This window comes from Hesperophylax consimilis, chromosome 10, assembly GCF_061612785.1.
Source record: "Hesperophylax consimilis isolate HC1 chromosome 10, BYU_Hcon_1.0, whole genome shotgun sequence".
Classification (NCBI taxonomy): Eukaryota; Metazoa; Arthropoda; class Insecta; order Trichoptera; family Limnephilidae; genus Hesperophylax; species Hesperophylax consimilis.
In genome coordinates, this window is record NC_142845.1 from 791,231 (window position 1) to 809,905 (window position 18,675).

General features: G+C 34.7%; 1 protein-coding gene and 1 pseudogene across 2 annotated transcripts in view; one reads left to right on the top strand and one right to left on the bottom strand.

Moving 5' to 3' along the window:
* The window catches only part of LOC149420133 (glycoprotein-N-acetylgalactosamine 3-beta-galactosyltransferase 1-like), a 109,912-nt gene that overhangs the window by 11,576 nt on the left and 79,661 nt on the right, over positions 1–18,675 (bottom strand). The gene's annotated exons all lie outside the window — the stretch shown is intronic.
* LOC149420134 (cytochrome P450 6j1-like) overlaps positions 8,732–18,675 on the top strand; it is a 34,368-nt pseudogene continuing 24,424 nt past the window's right edge. Inside the window, exons 1-2 of the transcript XR_016302701.1 lie at positions 8,732–8,736; positions 17,263–17,392. The product of XR_016302701.1 is annotated as a cytochrome P450 6j1-like (transcript). The remainder of the gene's footprint in view (positions 8,737–17,262; positions 17,393–18,675) is intronic.

Sequence of the window (18,675 nt, forward strand, 5' to 3'; positions counted from 1 at the left end):
ACGGGTGATATAGGTACTCCCTAAGAAGTTATTTCATAAATTTATTAACTACACCGACGAAAATATTAAACTTGTTTTGTCAATTTCTATCCAATGTTTTGAATATAGACAATGTTTTGTCTCCCCAGATACTGCAGCGCTTCCCGTATGTTCACGGAGGGGCGAGTTCCCGGATATGCAGCCCTTATTAGATCCAGGGTGGCAGGAATGAGGGAAAGGATAAGAAGCTCTGGAAATATCCTCACTATGGAAGCCCGCCTCACTCCATCCTCCAGCATTGACGCACACTGGACAAAAATACTAGCGCCTAATATAGTCACGGCTCCCTAAAGGCTTCAACTTTCTATTATTCTATTATTTTATCATTTTATTCTATTTAATTCTCAATTTATTCTGTTTTCTTTTCTTTGTTTTTCTGTTCTATCTTTTTGTTTTTGATTATATATTTTATTATATATTATCTCTATATGGAATGTGTGGGACTGCACTAACCTCCCCACATACCGGAATAAACACTTTATTATATTATTATTATCCAATTTTTATTCAAAATACTAAAATTAATCTTCGACTGTTGCGAACCTCCGTAATAATAATAAATAATAATAATGTTTTGGTAATTTGTATATAGCGCCGTTTTTGTGCAAAATTACCTCAAGGTCGCACACCATAAACCTAAACATACCCACAAAACAACACGACAAAATAAACGTTGTACCCAAACGCAACTATATTGGCCACCACCATAGACATATGAATATTAGTAGACCTGCCCTAAGTGATTAAAAGCGTATTATCCCCACTCCCCATACCGGTTCCATTGGAGCCGGCTGTGCTCGCGTATGGCCTCAAGTGAAATTTGAAAACGTGACGTCATCATTCTTGTGCGAACTACGGTCGAGGCATCATCGGTTCATTTTACGAAATAACACGGCAAAATGTTGACTTGTACTATGAAAACTTGTAAAAATAGATTTGAAAAAGAGAATAAACCCAATTGTCGTATTACATTGCATATATAAGCATTATTTTACTTTATTTTAAGCATATTCACATCGTATAATATAGATCAGTTTTAGAAACATATACTATCACATCGAGAAACGTCTGGACGCGAAACACAAAGCTGGTTGGTTGCTGGGAAGTAAATTATGAACATTTATAAAAGTGTCTTAACTAAATACTTAAACGAAATATTCGACTTTGAAAATAGAACCGAATTTTCTTGCCGAATTTGGACTTCGCAAATTAGTTCATAACGTGGCGAGTAATTTGCGCTCCCATGTAAAAATGTCTATTCATTCAAAAGCAGATTTTACTTTTAAGAAGTAAATGGTGATATTATAATGCGAGATGCCTATTTATTGTCAGATTGATTTATTGACGAAACACAGTCAGCCTTACTCCCTTCGTTCTTCAACAGTTGATTTTACCCCTCGCCATTATCTTCTCGTCTATTAATTCCTATGTCTGTGGCCACCACTATATTTTTACTTTTGTTCGTTGTATTTTATTTTTATTCTTTCTTTTTATGTTTCAAAATTACCTGTCATCTTAAAGTTGTACTACCTACTAGTAAAGGCCCTCTGGGCGATAAATATATAAATAAATAAATATCGACCTTTTTTACGACCAATTTTCCCAGAATATTTTTTTTCAGAAGAATAAAGTTTTCCAGGATCAAAAATATCCCAAAATGAAAAATTTCCATTCTTCAAATAACAAAATCAAAAGAATAAACGTCTAACCAAATAAAAGTTAAGTCAAATATAAAAACTGAAGAGAAAAATCGATCGTATTAACCCAATATATGTTAACATAACTCTTGTTGTAATCATTTTAAATAAAATGTAGTACCTACGCTGTTTAAATATTAAATACAAACAGCCTTACTAATAAAAACACTTCACAACCGTTAAACGGTGTTTTGTTACACATTGGACAAAGACTGTAAAATTTCTATTTCTTTTAAAAGATGTCTTGGCAGGCTGGCGTATTTTCCCGATAATTTGCGTAATTTGACAGTTTTGATTTGAGGTTTGAGATGTGTGATTTAAATTGTAATAACAAATTCACTATTATATTGGTATAATTCAATATATAGAGTGTCCGGGGGTAAAGTGACTAACTTCGGGAGGTATTATTTGTGTTATCAGTTTTAATCCATAATATCATTTTGTGAATTTAGTTTCATGTTATTGGAAAAAGCTAGGTTGTTGCAGACATATCATTTGTTAGTTGACTGTTATCGCGTGAATTTTATGAAATTTCATGTTTTTTTATTAATATAGGTAAATGCCTTATGCATACGTATGTAAATACATACTCAAAAAATGTACGTTTATATCGTGCTACAATGAATTCAAAACATCTGATTTTTTGGTTCTCCTCTGGGAATTATTATTACAATTCTTAATTGTATTAATTGTATAACTTCTTTAAAGTACCGTATTTTGGAAATTTTTAATTCTCTGGTATTTTAGATTTTAGTTAAAAAGGTTCTTGATACGTTTTTTCACTTTTTTAAAGTTTTGAATGTAATTAAAACATGCATTGCAATTTTTAAATATAAAATCTAAAAAGTAATTTTATCTACTTTATAATTTGTTTTTTGTTTTTACGACATCTTCAAAATGAAGAAGTATATAGAACATTTAAAACACGTTGGAAAAATTCCGAAATTCTATGAGAAATTATTATTATTTCAAGTTTATACAACAGGTAAACAACTTTCTTTGACTGGATAAGCAATGTATATATCTTATTTATTTTTATATGACCTATTTTATGTCAGTTTCAATTAGTAAGGTTTTCACATTCACAGTCGATTATCCATTGAATAAAATTTTCACCGCGTTTTTAGTAAGACCGATAATGTATTAGTAGATAGGTATAATAAGGAAATTTATAATTGGTAGATACCTGAGATCAGTTAAGTTCACAAGTAAATTCACATTTATAAACGAACACTATTATAAACTGTCACATAAACATCGTTAAACACAGACTTGAAATCCGGAGCATTCGAGCCGCGAGCAGTACTGCCGCCTGTGTGGAAAACAGGCATATTGTGCTAGTGCAGTTTATAGATAATAGTGAGATTTGGCAATCATTCAATAATACAATCAAAGGTATGGTGCATGACGTATCAGAATATACAGAGGAGAAGTAGAGAAAGAGGAAAACAGGCATAATATGCTATTGCAGTTTATAGATAATAGTGAGATTTGGCAATCATTCAATAATACAATCAAAGGGATGGTGCATGACGTATCAGAATATACAGAGGAGAAGTAGAGAAAGAGGAAAACAGGCATAATATGCTATTGCAGTTTATAGATAATTGTGAGATTTGACAATCATTCAATAATACAATCAAAAGGATGGTGCATGACGTATCAGAATATACAGAGGAGAAGTAGAGAAAGAGGAAAACAGGCATAATATGCTATTGCAGTTTATAGATAATAGTGAGATTTGGCAATCATTCAATAATACAATCAAAGGGATGGTGCATGACGTATCAGAATATACAGAGGAGAAGTAGAGAAAGAGGAAAACAGGCATAATATGCTATTGCAGTTTATAGATAATTGTGAGATTTGACAATCATTCAATAATACAATCAAAAGGATGGTGCATGACGTATCAGAATATACAGAGGAGAAGTAGAGAAAGAGGAAAACAGGCATAATATGCTATTGCAGTTTATAGATAATTGTGAGATTTGACAATCATTCAATAATACAATCAAAGGGATGGTGCATGACGTATCAGAATATACAGAGGAGAAGTAGAGAAAGAGGAAAACGATGACATGGTGGTGAGTAGCATGATTTTCAGGCATTCGTTTCTACTGCAATCAGTCTGACATACAATCTTTCTCTACCAGTTTCATGTCTCTCTGCCATACATTAGGGCTGGTATACATTCTGTACTGCTAGCTTTGCTTCTTTGAATATTTTTGCTCGCGCCAACCGCGTTCAGTCCTCCATTTTCCACTATTTGATAAGTTTATTGATTTATTTTCACAATTTTTCTAAAGTTGAGTTATAATTAAAAAAATGAAAAAAATACCGTGTTCACTCTCAAACGCCTAGGGCACAAATTAACTAACTAACTAACTAACCATCACGACGTTTCCAGAGAGGACGGACCGCCAAACAACTCGGTCTTGGCACACACTCCTTGTCTCATTCACTTTCATACATCGTCGCTTACATACTCTGACTACTATTCGTACTCTATTATTCTGACTCTTGACATGGCCCGACTCAAGTATCTGATTCACTTGATCGTGCCATGTCTTCCTCGGGCTTTTTAGCTATATATTTCAGCTACTTAACCTACAAATTCATCCAAAATCTTAAATCTCCGAAAGTTCTTCACCAACTGCTTTGAAATTTTGACACAATGTTGATTTCAAATTCGCGTGTGTTTTTATTTACTTATACTATGTAGATGTAACCTGTGAGAGGTAAAAACAAACTTTATTTGAAAAAAAACAGCGTAATCTATTGGACAAACATGCTTTTTAAAAAAAACCGCGCCATCTGTTGATCGTGAAAGCAACAAGCGCCATTGTTTTTCTATCGGCACAGACAGACTGAGCCACAGCAATGCGAGACGGGGTACAGCTAGTATAAAAATAAAAACAGTGCAACTAAATTAATGTCCGAACAGCTCGGGAAGTTTTGAAGCGAAAAATTGACCACCACCTAGAGATGGTTCGTGCCTGGGGTAAGGCCAACTTGGTCAGTTTCAACGTCTCAAAAACCCAAGCGTGTCTGATTTCGGCAAAGAGGGAGATCAATGACTGTCTGGTGCAATTTGATGGGAGCACTCTCCCCAATAAAGACTCCATTGAAATGCTTGGAGTTACTATATCAGACCAGCTCAAGTATCGGGGATCCATAGAAGCCCGAGTAAATCAGGCCTCCAAAAAGTTGGGCGTCTTGTACAGGGCTAGGAGATTCTTCAACAGTGACCAGCTGCTGACCCTGTACAAGTCTCAAGTCCGCCCAACTATTGAATTTGGGAGCCACCTTTGGGCTGGTGCCCCAAAATACTTGATAAACCTGCTTGAGTCTGTGCAAAGGAGAGCGATCCGTCTGATTGACAATCCGTTGTTAACAGACCGATTGCCTTCTCTGATGCATAGACGCAATGTAGGCATGCTGTGTCTGTTCTACAGGTATTTCAATGGAGCCTGCTCCAAGGAGCTAGCAGCATTGATTCCTGATGCACCGGTGCACGTGCGCGAAACTCGAAGGACACGAACTGAACACCCGTTCACGGTTGACGTTGGCTTCATGAGAACGGGCCGTTTTTACGACTCGTTTTTGTGTAAGTCGGCTCGTATGTGGAACGAGCTACCGGCATCTGTTTTTCCTCCCTCCTATAATCCGAGCCTCTTCAAGGCCCGCATTAACAAATCCCTTCCTACAGCCCCTAACTTACTCCGCCTCACAACGCCGCCCAACCGGGTGGTGACATAGTTCCCCTGTCTGTACACTGCACAGGCAGGGACACTCTTGTGAGGTGTCACATAAAAAAAAAAAATAAAAAAAAAATCAAGACTGTCATGTGAGTGTGCGATTTGCCGGCACCTGTGTTTCCTCCCTCCTACTACATGGGTTTCTTCAAGAACCATGTTCACTCCTTCCACTCCTCAAAAAGACCTTCTACACAGTATTCCCAAAGATGACGGTTTCTTGATAGAAACTAAACACAATGGAAATTCAACACACAAAGTGATCAAAAGTCATTAAAAGCGATGAAAAAATGATCATATAAACCTAACCTACGTAACCTAACCTAACCTAACCTAAGTAAGATGTTTAATTTAGTATTTGTTTCACCACTTTATAAAGGTGGGTTGAATTGTCATTTTGATGAGTTATTCAGTCTCCCTCCAAACTCATTTCTGTTGCAATGAGATTTCACTAATTTGAATTTTTGAGTTTTCGCTTAGAACGGGTTGTGTCACAAAATTTCATCAAATTTCAAAGTTAATCTTCAAGTTCTGTGAACGTTATATTCAAGTTCTGTTATTAAATCATTATGGGTTCTTTCACCGAACTTAAATAATAAGAGAACTTTCACAGAACTTTAAATTTGATGAATTGTTAAAATTCTGTGAAACAACCCGTTCTAAACTACTTTGTTTTGTTTGAAAGTGACAGTTAAGATTATTTTCCTTTCCTCAAACTTGCAAAGAATTAATATTTTTTATGCTGACTGTTTTGGTCTTCGATGTATTTGAAATTGCAAACTTTGAGATTTTTTATTGTTTCAGTTAAAATCTCGTTTTAAGTCTGAGCTCAATTCGTAGATTTGGGAAATCTTGGCAGAAACCTGGCGACCCATCAGGGGAACCCACTTCACGGAGAAAAATCAGTATTTCTGATTTATCAAAAGCTCTTCAAATTATTGATAATCCGTTTAAAAACGGGACTGCCGGCCGCTTTCTGATAAACTTTTCGTAAATTCGTTATAATGCGTTCATGCACCTGTGTGTCTTAGTAATGATAATAATATTTGGATGATTGTATAGAGCCGTTTTTTGAAAAATCACCTCAAGAAAATGTTAGGATTTTTATGAACACGTGTTCCGACTTCCGACATCATGACAATACATTGGTATTTTACTAAAAGTTTTATCAGGAAACCTATTAATTCATTCGTCGATGGCCTGCAATTCAGTTATTAACCGGATAATAAATTAGGGATATTTTTATCAGTAAGTTTTCTCCGTGTTGGGGATTTAGATTATCACGTGGAAAGGAATTACATCAAAATAAATTGGAATACTATTGGAGGGTTCGTGCAAATAATCTACAATCAGATAATATAACTACGACTAAATTCCCCGAAAGGGTGATAATAGAAACTTCCAAATAATAATGGTTACATATAATTATTTTAGTTGTTATCTTTTGATAAAAAATTAGATCAAATTTTGTAGGTCGTCGGCTTAGCTAAACTGCATTATCTATAATAAAATCAAATTGAAATGTGAAATTCAGTGAAAACCATTAGAAAATAACAATATTATTGCTTTACAGAATTTGAACAATTCATCAAATTTAAAAGATAATTTTCATGTTCTGTTATTATATGAATATGAATAAGTTGCTTTACAGAACTGAAATAATATCAGAAGTTGAATAAAAGTATTATAAAACTTGTAAATGAACTTTAAATTCGATGAATTGTTCAAATTCTTTGTAACAACTAACTGACCATAAGCTTTTAGGCTCTCTTGAACAATTTGCTAAAATGTAGTTATATGCAGTCTGATAGTCTGATGTGAGAATTAATTAACAAACACGTTTTTACTTTTATTGATATCGAGCAATGGTCGCCAAAAGATCGTAACTGATACTTTGATCAAATGGCGTTTTCTATCATAAGCTTCGTAAACGGCTAGACCGGGGTTGCCAATTCTTAGTAAATTCCCTAACTTTTGGGGAGTTGTTATTTTTTCTCCCTAATTTATTAATGTACATTAAATATGCCAAAGCAAGTAGAATGACCTGACTTGTTTTTATTTTATTTTAGAAATATACGTCCGTTTTTACTTGAATTTTATGCTTCTTCGTTCAAAATATATTTTGTGATTTATTAAAAGTGATAAAACAAAAACTAGGTACCCTACCCTACTATAAGCGGGTAGGGTAGGGTAGGTAACTACCTATGTAACCTATTTAACCCAGTTTTTATTTTATCACTTTTAATGACTTTATATCACCATTTAAAAGTGTGTTGAATTGTCATTTTGATGAGTTACACCCGAAATTTCAATGTATTTTTTCAAAAACAATTTTAATGGTCATTTTTAAGATGATTAAATATCCCGAACGCGGATCTTAGTCCAATACATTAATATTATATATTTTCCATGTGGCTTGATCAGTTAACATATATTATGACTAAGTTACGTATTTGGTACACCATTTTGATTTTAGGGTATTTACGTTGCAAACATTGTTTTTTTTTGTACGCCAACAGTCGTGTGTATTTATGACTTTGTATGTACCTTTCCTTATTTATTTGTATTCTATTTTATTTGGTACATTATTTTTTACAATTTATGTTTTCCAGTAATGTAGGCCTCACTGGGTGGCTTGCCCGTGCTGATACCTTCATTTTATAATATGAAAATTTAATCTACATATTACATTTAAAAAGAAAATAATACATTTAAAAAAAAATCATTTAAAATTAAAAATACGAAATACATAGTAATACATTTATAATTAAAAAATAATACAATGAAAATAATCTTGTGTGTTTGTGAGTTATGTGTGTTTATATTGGTTTTGTGTGTTACGTGTAGGTTTTATTTTTATTTTATGCTATGACATTTTGGTAATATTGTCTTTTTTGTTCTTTAATCCATTTTGTAATTTTGTGTGTGAATTTATTTTTATTTTCCTCAATTTTAATTTCAAGTTTTACACTGTTGAAAGCTTTTATAGCATTGTATTGGTAGTGTCTTTGTCCAAAGCTTGAATTTATTGTCGGAGTTTTTATGTTTTCTTTGTACGCTTGTCTAACTGGTCTGTTAGTGTTATTTTGTGTATGTTGAAATTGATTTTTTTTTGTCAAAAATGTAGTTTAGTAGTGTTTTAACGTATAATTGGCGTATATCTAGTACGTCACATCTGTTGAATATTTGGTCTGTATCAGTCAGTCTATGTTTTTTAGTATTATTCTGACAACTTGCATGAGGTGAGTGTATAAGCATTCATTAAGTATTTTTTGCACTAATAATAATACCGTTGTCGTGGGACTATTTAAATACATAATTCATACCTATTTGCATAAAATCTTCAATTTTTCGTGGTTCTCTGTTTCCGCAAACATGCAACATTTACATTTTTTTGTTTTATTTTGTAGACCATTAACATTGACATGAATACAAAGAATAAAAATATAGCACGTTTCTATTTCTGATTGAAATCGAATTTTCGAATCGCATAAGTAAAGAATAGCCACCACCAGTAGCGGCGTTAGGGTAGGGCGCGGTTGGGCGACCGCCCAGGGCGCCGGATTTAAAGGGGCGCCACAGGCGCCCGGCGCGCCCCTTTATATACCCCGTTCTTTGAACGAGGCCTACTTAACTACTTACTCGTAAATTCCCTAAATATAAGGAAAAAATTGTTATGGTTGCAACGCTAGAATCTAGAATGGAACCTTCGATTGCACCGCATGCAGTTCATTTTACCGGGAATCCCCAACCAATTGGCAACCATAGAGAAAAACAATAAAGTTTATGAATATAGATAAATATATCACAACATAAAATCAAGACCTGAATGTGGCATCTACATCTGGAATACAAACGAATTCATCGGTAGTGGAGCCTCTGTCTGACAAGTCAGATCAGATAGCTGCTGAAGAGATTGTGAACGAAGTTTCCCGAAGTGAGGGAACAAGTTGTGCTACAATTACAGATGCTGCTCAGGATGATTCCATTGGTGATGTACAACAAATACAAATGCTAGATGACGTTAGTACTGTTGTCCCGAATATAGCGGATCCAGCCACTTGGCCACTCATTCGAAATAGCAAAAATTAATTGATCATATAATAACAAGTGGCCCAGTGCAAACTCACATTGATAATTATCCGAAGAACGATACAGGGAGACGTTTCTCTAATTCTCATTTCATAAAAAAACTACCGAACAATGAAACAATTCAGCGTCGTTGGTTAATATACTCCGTTTCTAAGGATCGAATTTATTGTTTTTGTTGCAAGCTATTTGATAGTAGCTCAACGTCGAGTTTAGTATCTGAAGGATATAACAACTGGAAACCCTTGTCTGAAATGTTAAAAAATCATGAGAATAGCACTTCACACAAGAAGTTTTACCTTTCATGGGTTGATACTGAACTACGATTAAAAACAGGAAAAACAATAGATTGCCAAGAGCAACATTTGATTAGAAACGAAACTACCAGATGGAATAATGTTTTGTCTAGATTGATGCATATTACACTTTACTTAGCTGAAAACAATATGGCGTTCAGAGGTACTTCTGACAAACTATATACGCCAAATAACGGAAAGTTCTTGGGCTTAGTACAACTACTAGCCAAATTTGATCCAGTTATGCAGGAGCACTTGCGATTAGCTATGAAGGGTGATGTTTCAGACCACTACTGCGGAAAAGACATTCAAAATGAATTAATAGAGTTGATCGGTGAAAAAACATAGTCAGAAATCATATCTCGCGCAAAGAAATCAAAATATTATTCTATTATAGCTGACTGTACTCCGGACATTAGTCATGTAGAACAACTTTCACTGACAATACGATTTGATGATTTATCATCAGATGACGATAAAGTATCAGTAAAAGAGCATTTCATAGAATTTATACCTGTAAATGAGTCGACTGGTGAAAAACTGACTGAAGTTATTATTGATTTTTTAAATAAACACGGACTGGAATTGAACGACTGTAGGGGTCAGGGTTATGACAACGGAGCGAATATGAAAGGGAAAAATATTGGGGTTCAAAGGAGGATTCTGGACCTAAATCTCTTAGCTGTTTATGTACCTTGTGGTTGTCATAGCTACAATCTCGTACTATGCGATGCCGCTAAGTCATCCGTAAAATCAGTCACTTTGTTTGGGGTACTTCAGAGGTTGTTCACATTGTTTTCAGCTTCTGTTCATCGATGGAAAATTCTAACCGATCATTTGGGATTATATACTATAAAAAAGCTCAGTGACACACGTTGGGAAGCAAGAATAAACAGTGTTAAAGCAGTCCGTTATCAAATTAGTGCCATCCATGACGCTTTAATTACTTTGGCTATTGAAACTCAGAAAACTGATGTTCAAGTCTCCCATGAGGCTACTACTCTAGCCGAACAGTTAAAAGATTTCAGCTTCATAGTTTCGTTGGTTGTTTGGTATGACATACTTTTTCAAATTAATGTCGTTAGTAAATCTCTACAATCAACAGATATGGACAGAGGCGGATTTGCCCTTAGGCCTATGTAGGCCCGGGCCTAGGGCGGCCAGATATTAGGGGCGGCCAATCGTGACAAAAAAGTCACAGAAGATAACAAGAAATTACTTCCTAAGTACCTAAATATTCTACGTACGAAATAGCGATATGCAAGAGCGTGTTCACACACAGCACACAGCGCGCCCCCACGCCCCGCAGCCGGGAACTCCTACAAGCCCATTTCACCGTCAAAAGTCTATCAACGACTCGTTGGTCAGCTCGTGCAGATGCATGCAAAAGTTTACGCGAATCGTGGCATGAAATCCATAAAGCGTTAGTCTCGATCGAAAATGACACAGAACAGAAGAAAGCCGTTATATGTGAAGCAAGAGGTATTCGTTTAAAACTGGAACGCTTTGAAACGGCCATCATGACTGTGTTTTGGGGATTTTTACTGAATCGTATTAACGCCACAAGTAAAAAACTTCAGAGTGTGGAAATTGACATCACCATTGTCATAGAACTGTATGAGGTACTTATACATTTTATTGGCAAAATGCGAGATAATTTCGATGATTTCGAAAACCAAGCCAAAAAACTGTCCTTTTTACAGGAATATGAAAGAGATTTTCGACGCAATCGAAAGCCTAAGCTACTTCCTGGCGAGAATAATACCTACAGGTGAAGAGATGCAACAAAAAAACGGCCGCGAAAATTTCAGAATCGCTACTTTTTTAGTAATAATCGATTCCTTATCAGCAGAACTAAAAAAACGACTGGGTGCTTACAAATCACTTTAAAATAAATTTAATTTTATTACTCAATTGACAAAACTAAGCCCGTCTGAAGTCGAAGAAAAGGCAAAATCATTGCAAATGATTTTTTCTAGTGATTTAGAAGCCCATTTTTCAGAAGAATGTCTCCATTTTCGTGCTCACTGCAGTGTGAAAAATAAGGATCGAAACAATGCTGTCAGTTTGTTAAAATGGTTAACTGAAGATCTTCAAACCATTTATCCAAACGTGGATATTGCTCTTCGAATGTGTGTGTGTACTCCCGCCAGTAACTGTTCTGGAGAACGATCATTTTCTTGTTTACGACGTGTAAAAAATTATTTACGCACAACAATGGCGGAGCAAAGGCTGAACAATCTTGCTTTGCTTAACATAGAAGCAGATTTTTTAAGGAAATTGGATTGCGAAGATCCAATTAATGATTTTGCTGCACTTAAGTGCAGACGAGAATTGTAGCTGCCAGATTTTTGTTTTGAGTTCAGTTTTTTTTTATGTTAGATAATGCTTTACGTAAATTTTTTTACCAACGTTTTAATTTGTATTTTAAGTTTAGTTATTATATTCGAATATGTACCTTAAGTTGATTTTTATTTAAAAGAGGTGCTGATTTCTTTTATTTGTTTGGAGACTTAATAATAACTTTTTATCCAGCCCGTATCTGGCAACCCTAATTGTAACTGTGAAACACTTATATATTATTGTATGAGAATAAACCTGAAACTAGTTAAATAAATTAAACCTAAAACTGTTTTAAATGTTTTATTCAAATCCTTGAAACCTTTGAAAGTATTACAAACTAGCAGCTATTATAGTTAACTAAATTTCTGAATCGATTTTGATAAAAGTTGTCAATAAAGTAAATTCATTATGTAGTCTATAGTCTATATCAGGGGTCTCCAAACAACAGCCCGCCAATGTCATCAATCCGGCCTGCGACAATCGACAATTATACAGTAATTGAACTAGCGAATTTAGCAAGCGTATTTTTTTACATTAATTCCACACAGGAGGCTTTGAGGAAAATATTTTCCCTCAAAAAAATTTGAGGTTGAATTTTTCAACTCTCTCTTGGACACTACATTAATTTCAGTTAATGAAAGATTTGAACAGTTAAATGAGTACTCGGAATCTTGGTCTTTTTTGTACAATATAAAACAGATTCCGGAAAAACCCGACCTTGTCAAACTCTGTGGTAATCTCCAATTGAAATTAACTGTAGACTCTAAATCTGATATAGATGGTTGTATGTTGTGTGATGAACTCGTAAGCCTGAAATCTTTTTTGCCTAATCAGAATGTGGTTACCCCTGCTTATGTTTTAAATTTTATCAAAGATCGCAACCTACGAGAACTGTATCCTAATGTGTGGATAGTATTGCGTATATTATTGACTATACCTGTAACGGTTTGCTAGTGGGGAGAGGAGTTTTTCTAAGCTTAAGCTGATTAAAACCTATCTGCGATCGACAATATCACAATCTAGATTGACAAACTTGGCAACTTTGTCAATCGAAAATAAAATTGCTGAAAATATCGATTTTGATAACCTTATAAAAGAGTTCGCCGATAGAAAGGCTAGAAAAGTGAAGTTTTTTTTTAAATAAATAGTTTTTTTTTTAATAAACGGTTATTCCATTATACCCATTGCCTTTTTTCGTATGGAATTGAATTGCAGTTAGGGGGCGCCGTAAAAATCTCGCCCAGGGCGCTGATAGTACTAAAACCGGCCCTGGCCACCACGAATATGTGTGAATTAATGAAATGGCTACAAATAAAATCTTTCATAGCGAAATGGAACGGAAAGCTTTAGAAAGAGTTAGCCATGCAACGAGCGAGTGAAACAGCTATAATATTATGAACGCCCATCGTTTCTGAATGCTTTCCGAAACGAGCGAGCAGAGTAGTAAAATACGACGTACGTACTGTCAGTAGGTTATCCTTCATTTACTTATGTGTTTCTGCGTTTGCTGTCTCACTTTATTTTATTTGATATTTAACGTTGTCGTTAACCACTCACTCTCTAGTCCTCTATTTATCCATAGATTGGCCAATGTATAAACAGTTCAATTCAATTGAAAATTGACAGTTCAGACAACTCTCATTCAGAACCTGCTTATTATACTAAAAAAATGAATGAGAGTCACAAACTGAAGGACATCTCGCTAATATTGGATAAACAATGAAGAATGTGAAAGTGAAGAATTGTATTCAAATCCGTTAAAACTACACGAGAACGGCGTAGTTCGAGATCAAAATATCAAACAACCATAAATGTTCCACTCAGACAGCAGTTTAGTCCATAGACTTTAGAGTTTTTCGTTGGGTAGTTAGGTGTCAGAATATTTCGGTTCCAATTTTCGATCGGAGTTATATCCCCTGGACGGACTTATGTGCGATACTAGTCGCAGTAAATCACAAGTTTGTCCACTGTAACAAGTTCAGTAAAATCACGCGCGTTGTCTCAGTAACCTATCTTCATTGTTATTAATCTAAGACTATTAACTTGCATTATTTGACATGTAGGCCCGAGATCGACTTCCTCTCTTGTATTCTTGTTAATTATAACTTAAAATTTTCCATCCAAAATATCATTGACCTCTCTAATTCTTATTTGGTCTTCTTGACTTGCCTTGATATATCTATCATATTATTTGTTTTACGTATGATAACCTTTACTCCCTGTTTAATCTTGAATTCGTTTTGGCATTAATAAACTGATGAATAAAATATAATTGTCATTTGATCATCATGAAACCAAAATTTAAAATAATTCTGAAATCCTCTCGCGGTGAAATCATTTTTTCTGGAACGTTTCTTCATAATATCTTTAAAGGGCTAGTTGTTTCACAGAACTTGAACAAATGAGGTTTCATACAACTGGAATAATAACTTTAAAATTTGATGAATTGTTCAAACTCTGTGAAACAAAAGTTTTCATATCATAACTGTTTTTTCATCAAAACCGTTGACTTTATCACAAATAAACTTGGCGTTGGTCATTATGGTATGGACCTATCAAGAGACAACCCGGCATTCGTAACAATCGTCTGTAATAATAACTCTTACTGAAGACAATATTAGCGATTTCTAAACGAAAATCTGAAACAGAAAAATCAGAAAAGGATACGGTCACATCTAGTACACGAACCCAGGACCCTTGTCTTTCCGGGACACAGACAAGGGTCATGGGTTTGTGTCCTAGATGTGACCGTATCCTTTTCTGATTTTTCTGTTTCAGATTTTCGTTTAGAAATCGCTAATATTGTCTTCAATAATTAAATATTACAATTTGAGGTTTTACTCAATAAAGTTATTCCGAAAAATAAATAACTCTTACATCTATAAACATTTGAGCCACTGAACACAAAATGCGTTGAAGTGAGATCTACTCGTATACTGAATTGCAAGACAACCGCTGTTAATTAACGTGATACTTTTCAACTCCTAGAACCCAGACGAGCCAATTAAACTTATGATATCTTCAAAAAAGAACTATTGCGACATTTGAAAATGTTTGATCAATTGCTCGTAACTATAAATTTGGTAAAAATAATAGGGCACACAGACAATTTATAAAAACCTTGCAACCCCTGGGCCCCAGACAGATAAAGAATATGATAATCTGTCCGAGAAAGAATAATTGCGATATTTGAAAATGTTTTCAGCGGAAGTAAGGTATAATTGAGCCTATTGCTATTATTTTCTTAAAGCGGAGACAGATTACGGAAAGTTCTCGCAGGCACTCGGGCCATATGCACATTGTGCTATCTGCCATTTAACCTCATTCTTTTCAGTAACCCGATCCTTATAAAGTTCAATAGGGTTGTCATTGGATGTGTGACTATGTCTCCTGGTCTCACAATGTATATTGCCAGGTGTCCGAGAGTTGTTGCCTTTATAGCGGGACATTGGCACCGTAGGATAATTAGAGAATATTTTTCTGCATCTATTGGTGTTTTCCACCCCCAAAACTGCATTTGTCTCCTGAGATGGCAGTGTCCCGTTAGTAGTCTACCAGTTCCTACCAGTTCCCTCAGTGAGTATCTGTACATGTTCATTGAGTAGTTATAATAGAGCTTATTAAAGTATAGTCACCTTTCGCCCCTAATATGCCTCGAACCTTGTACGGACTAACGAAATTGATTAGGCCCTGTTCAAGAAAGAATAAAAAAAACTAAAAATATTGATCGATTACTGCACCAAAAGTCAAGACACGTGGACACAACAAACTTCTGTCGCGTTATTTCGTCATTGAACCGAGACGAGGTCATATGTAATTTGGTTCATTACCGTGGGGGGTATTTTTTCACAGTCTACCTATATAATAATAGTTTAGAGTTAAATAATTTATTAATCTAGGTATTGCCTCTCTTTCTTTTATACGTGCCGTTTATTATAAAGTGGGAGAGGTCACAGTGGGGCTATCAATAGCGTGGCTTTTCACCATTTTCAACGAACAGTTTGTTGACGACCAGTCAAAATAAATCTCCCGCCGAAACGGTTTTGTTTGAATACACAGCGCGATAGCTGGCTAACATGTTATTTATTGTATTATTTGTTGTTTTTTCGTTTGTGGTGGTGATATATTTGTACTATTCGTGGAATAATAACTACTGGAAGAAACGAGGAATACCACATGAAGAACCTTCTTTCTTTTTCGGCAATTTCAAAGAAGTGTTGGCGGGAAATGTACATTTTGGTATTCCTTATTGTGATTTGTACAAGTAAGACATATATATATATATAAAATTTAAAATTGAATGTTTCCTTATTTGGTTTAAGATTTTCACGGCCAAAAGTATTTTTTTTATTTTTGTTTTTGGGGTGTTATGCCGTGTTGCGCTAACTCCTTCTTTAGCCAAAAGGCTAAAGGCAAAAGGCCAAAAGGCTTTAGGCTAAATAAGGAGTTAGCGCAACACGGCATAACACCCCAAAAACAAAAAAACAAAAATGAATGTTTCCTTATTTGTTTCTATACTATTCATCCGACTTCGCAGAAAATTTCAAAGATTGTTCGTATTAGTGTTAGTAGTCTTTAGAGAGTGGTTTAAATGGTATAAGAAGTCGGGGATGCTCAAGAAAGACTTAAAGGATTATCTCTGCACCGAAATGAGATACGGAGTCGAATTCGAATGGCAGAAAAAATTGGGGATGCCCGAGGGAGATACGAATCGAATAATTATTTGTGATAAAATGAGAGTGAATCTACACACATTTTTAACTCGACTATACAGGACATTAACCGACAATAGCAAACACAACCGCACTCAATCTACCTTCCCTTCCTTTCCATCTACTCTATATCCTTCGTCCCTTTATCATAATCCTTAGCAAGTTATAGGATATATTTTAAAGAAAATGGTGACAGCTGGTGTGCGGCTGGCGATTAACATTTTCCCCCGACACACTAAGAACTTAATATGGAGTTTGGTTATCAGTTGTGTAATGTTTGAAATAGTTTATTAGTAAGGGGGTCAATGTATAAATATCTTTGTTATAGAAAATTTGACAATACGGCGTATTTTGGCTTCTTCAAGCTGCGCACTCCAACCCTGGTGGTGAGGGACCTGGGGCTTATCAAGGAAGTGCTGGTCAAGGAATTCAACTGTTTCGCTGAAAACGAACTACACGTAATAAACTCTTTTCATATATTTATATTTGTTTACTTCCGTAGTTTCATCCAATTTAGCTACATTCGACTCTCGCCTCGTCCATCTAATGAAGTTATTAGCTTCGTCCGCGCGGTGCGAGGCAGGCATATGAGGCAATCTAGCAACGCGTACTGCGAGGAAGTGTCTCCGCGACTCCTACCTCAAGCAGGTAAAACTAATTTGATTAGGCATCCGTTCAAGAAAGAATTCACACCAGAAAAAATGTTGAACATATCTCACCCGAGGGAAAATTCAATGGTTAAAGAAAATACCCTAAAATTGACCATACTTCCAGAGATAACACATTTTTTTACAAGAAATATTGACACAAAAATATATAAATTTTTGTTATAAAACTACATAAGTAGTTTAGCAGGTTTAAATGTTAATAAATAAAAAAATAGAAATAAAAAAAAATCAGATTAAAAATTCATATGTATAATATATAATAAATTATTATAATTATGTATCTACATTTTTAATTCAAGATGAGCCCTCATAAAAACCTGTGATTATGTGTATTTATTCTTGTTAGTCTAAATATTTATTGATTATATGTTTATACGGCTAAAAAGGTTTTTACCAAAAAAAATATAATGCTGCAGCGTACATAGGAGAATATCTGTATTGTAAAAGAAATAATAACAGTATGTAGATGTATTCCAATTCAAAGTAGGCTCAAAATAGATTAATGACACAAATATAAAACTCTGATTACAAGTCTAAGGAGAATGTAATGAAAATAACAATATTAGTAAAACGTAAAAGTAATATAAAATAAAATATAAACATGGAGCCATGAACATGAAACCGTACGAATAAATGGGCCACCAACATCTTTAACGCATACTACTACATAAGAGGGCCACCAACATCTTTAACGCATACAACTACATAAGAGGGTCACCAACATCGTTAACCCATACTATTACATAAGAGGGTCACCAACATCTTTAACCCATACTACTACATAAGAGGGTCACCAACACCGTTAACCCATACTACTACAAATCACATCTACACGGAGAAAAATGAGTATTGCTTATTTATTTTTCAAATTGTTGGTAATCCGGTTAAAAACAAAATTGCAGGAATGTAGGTGTTCCGACATTATAATATATTAGTTTGTTACTAAAAGTTTCTCAGAAAACCTTTTAAGTCAATCGTAATTCATGCAATCCCGTTTTTAACCAGATTACCAATCATTTAAAAAAGATTCTAAGTAAATTAGCAAATACTAATTTATCTCCGTGCATACAAGC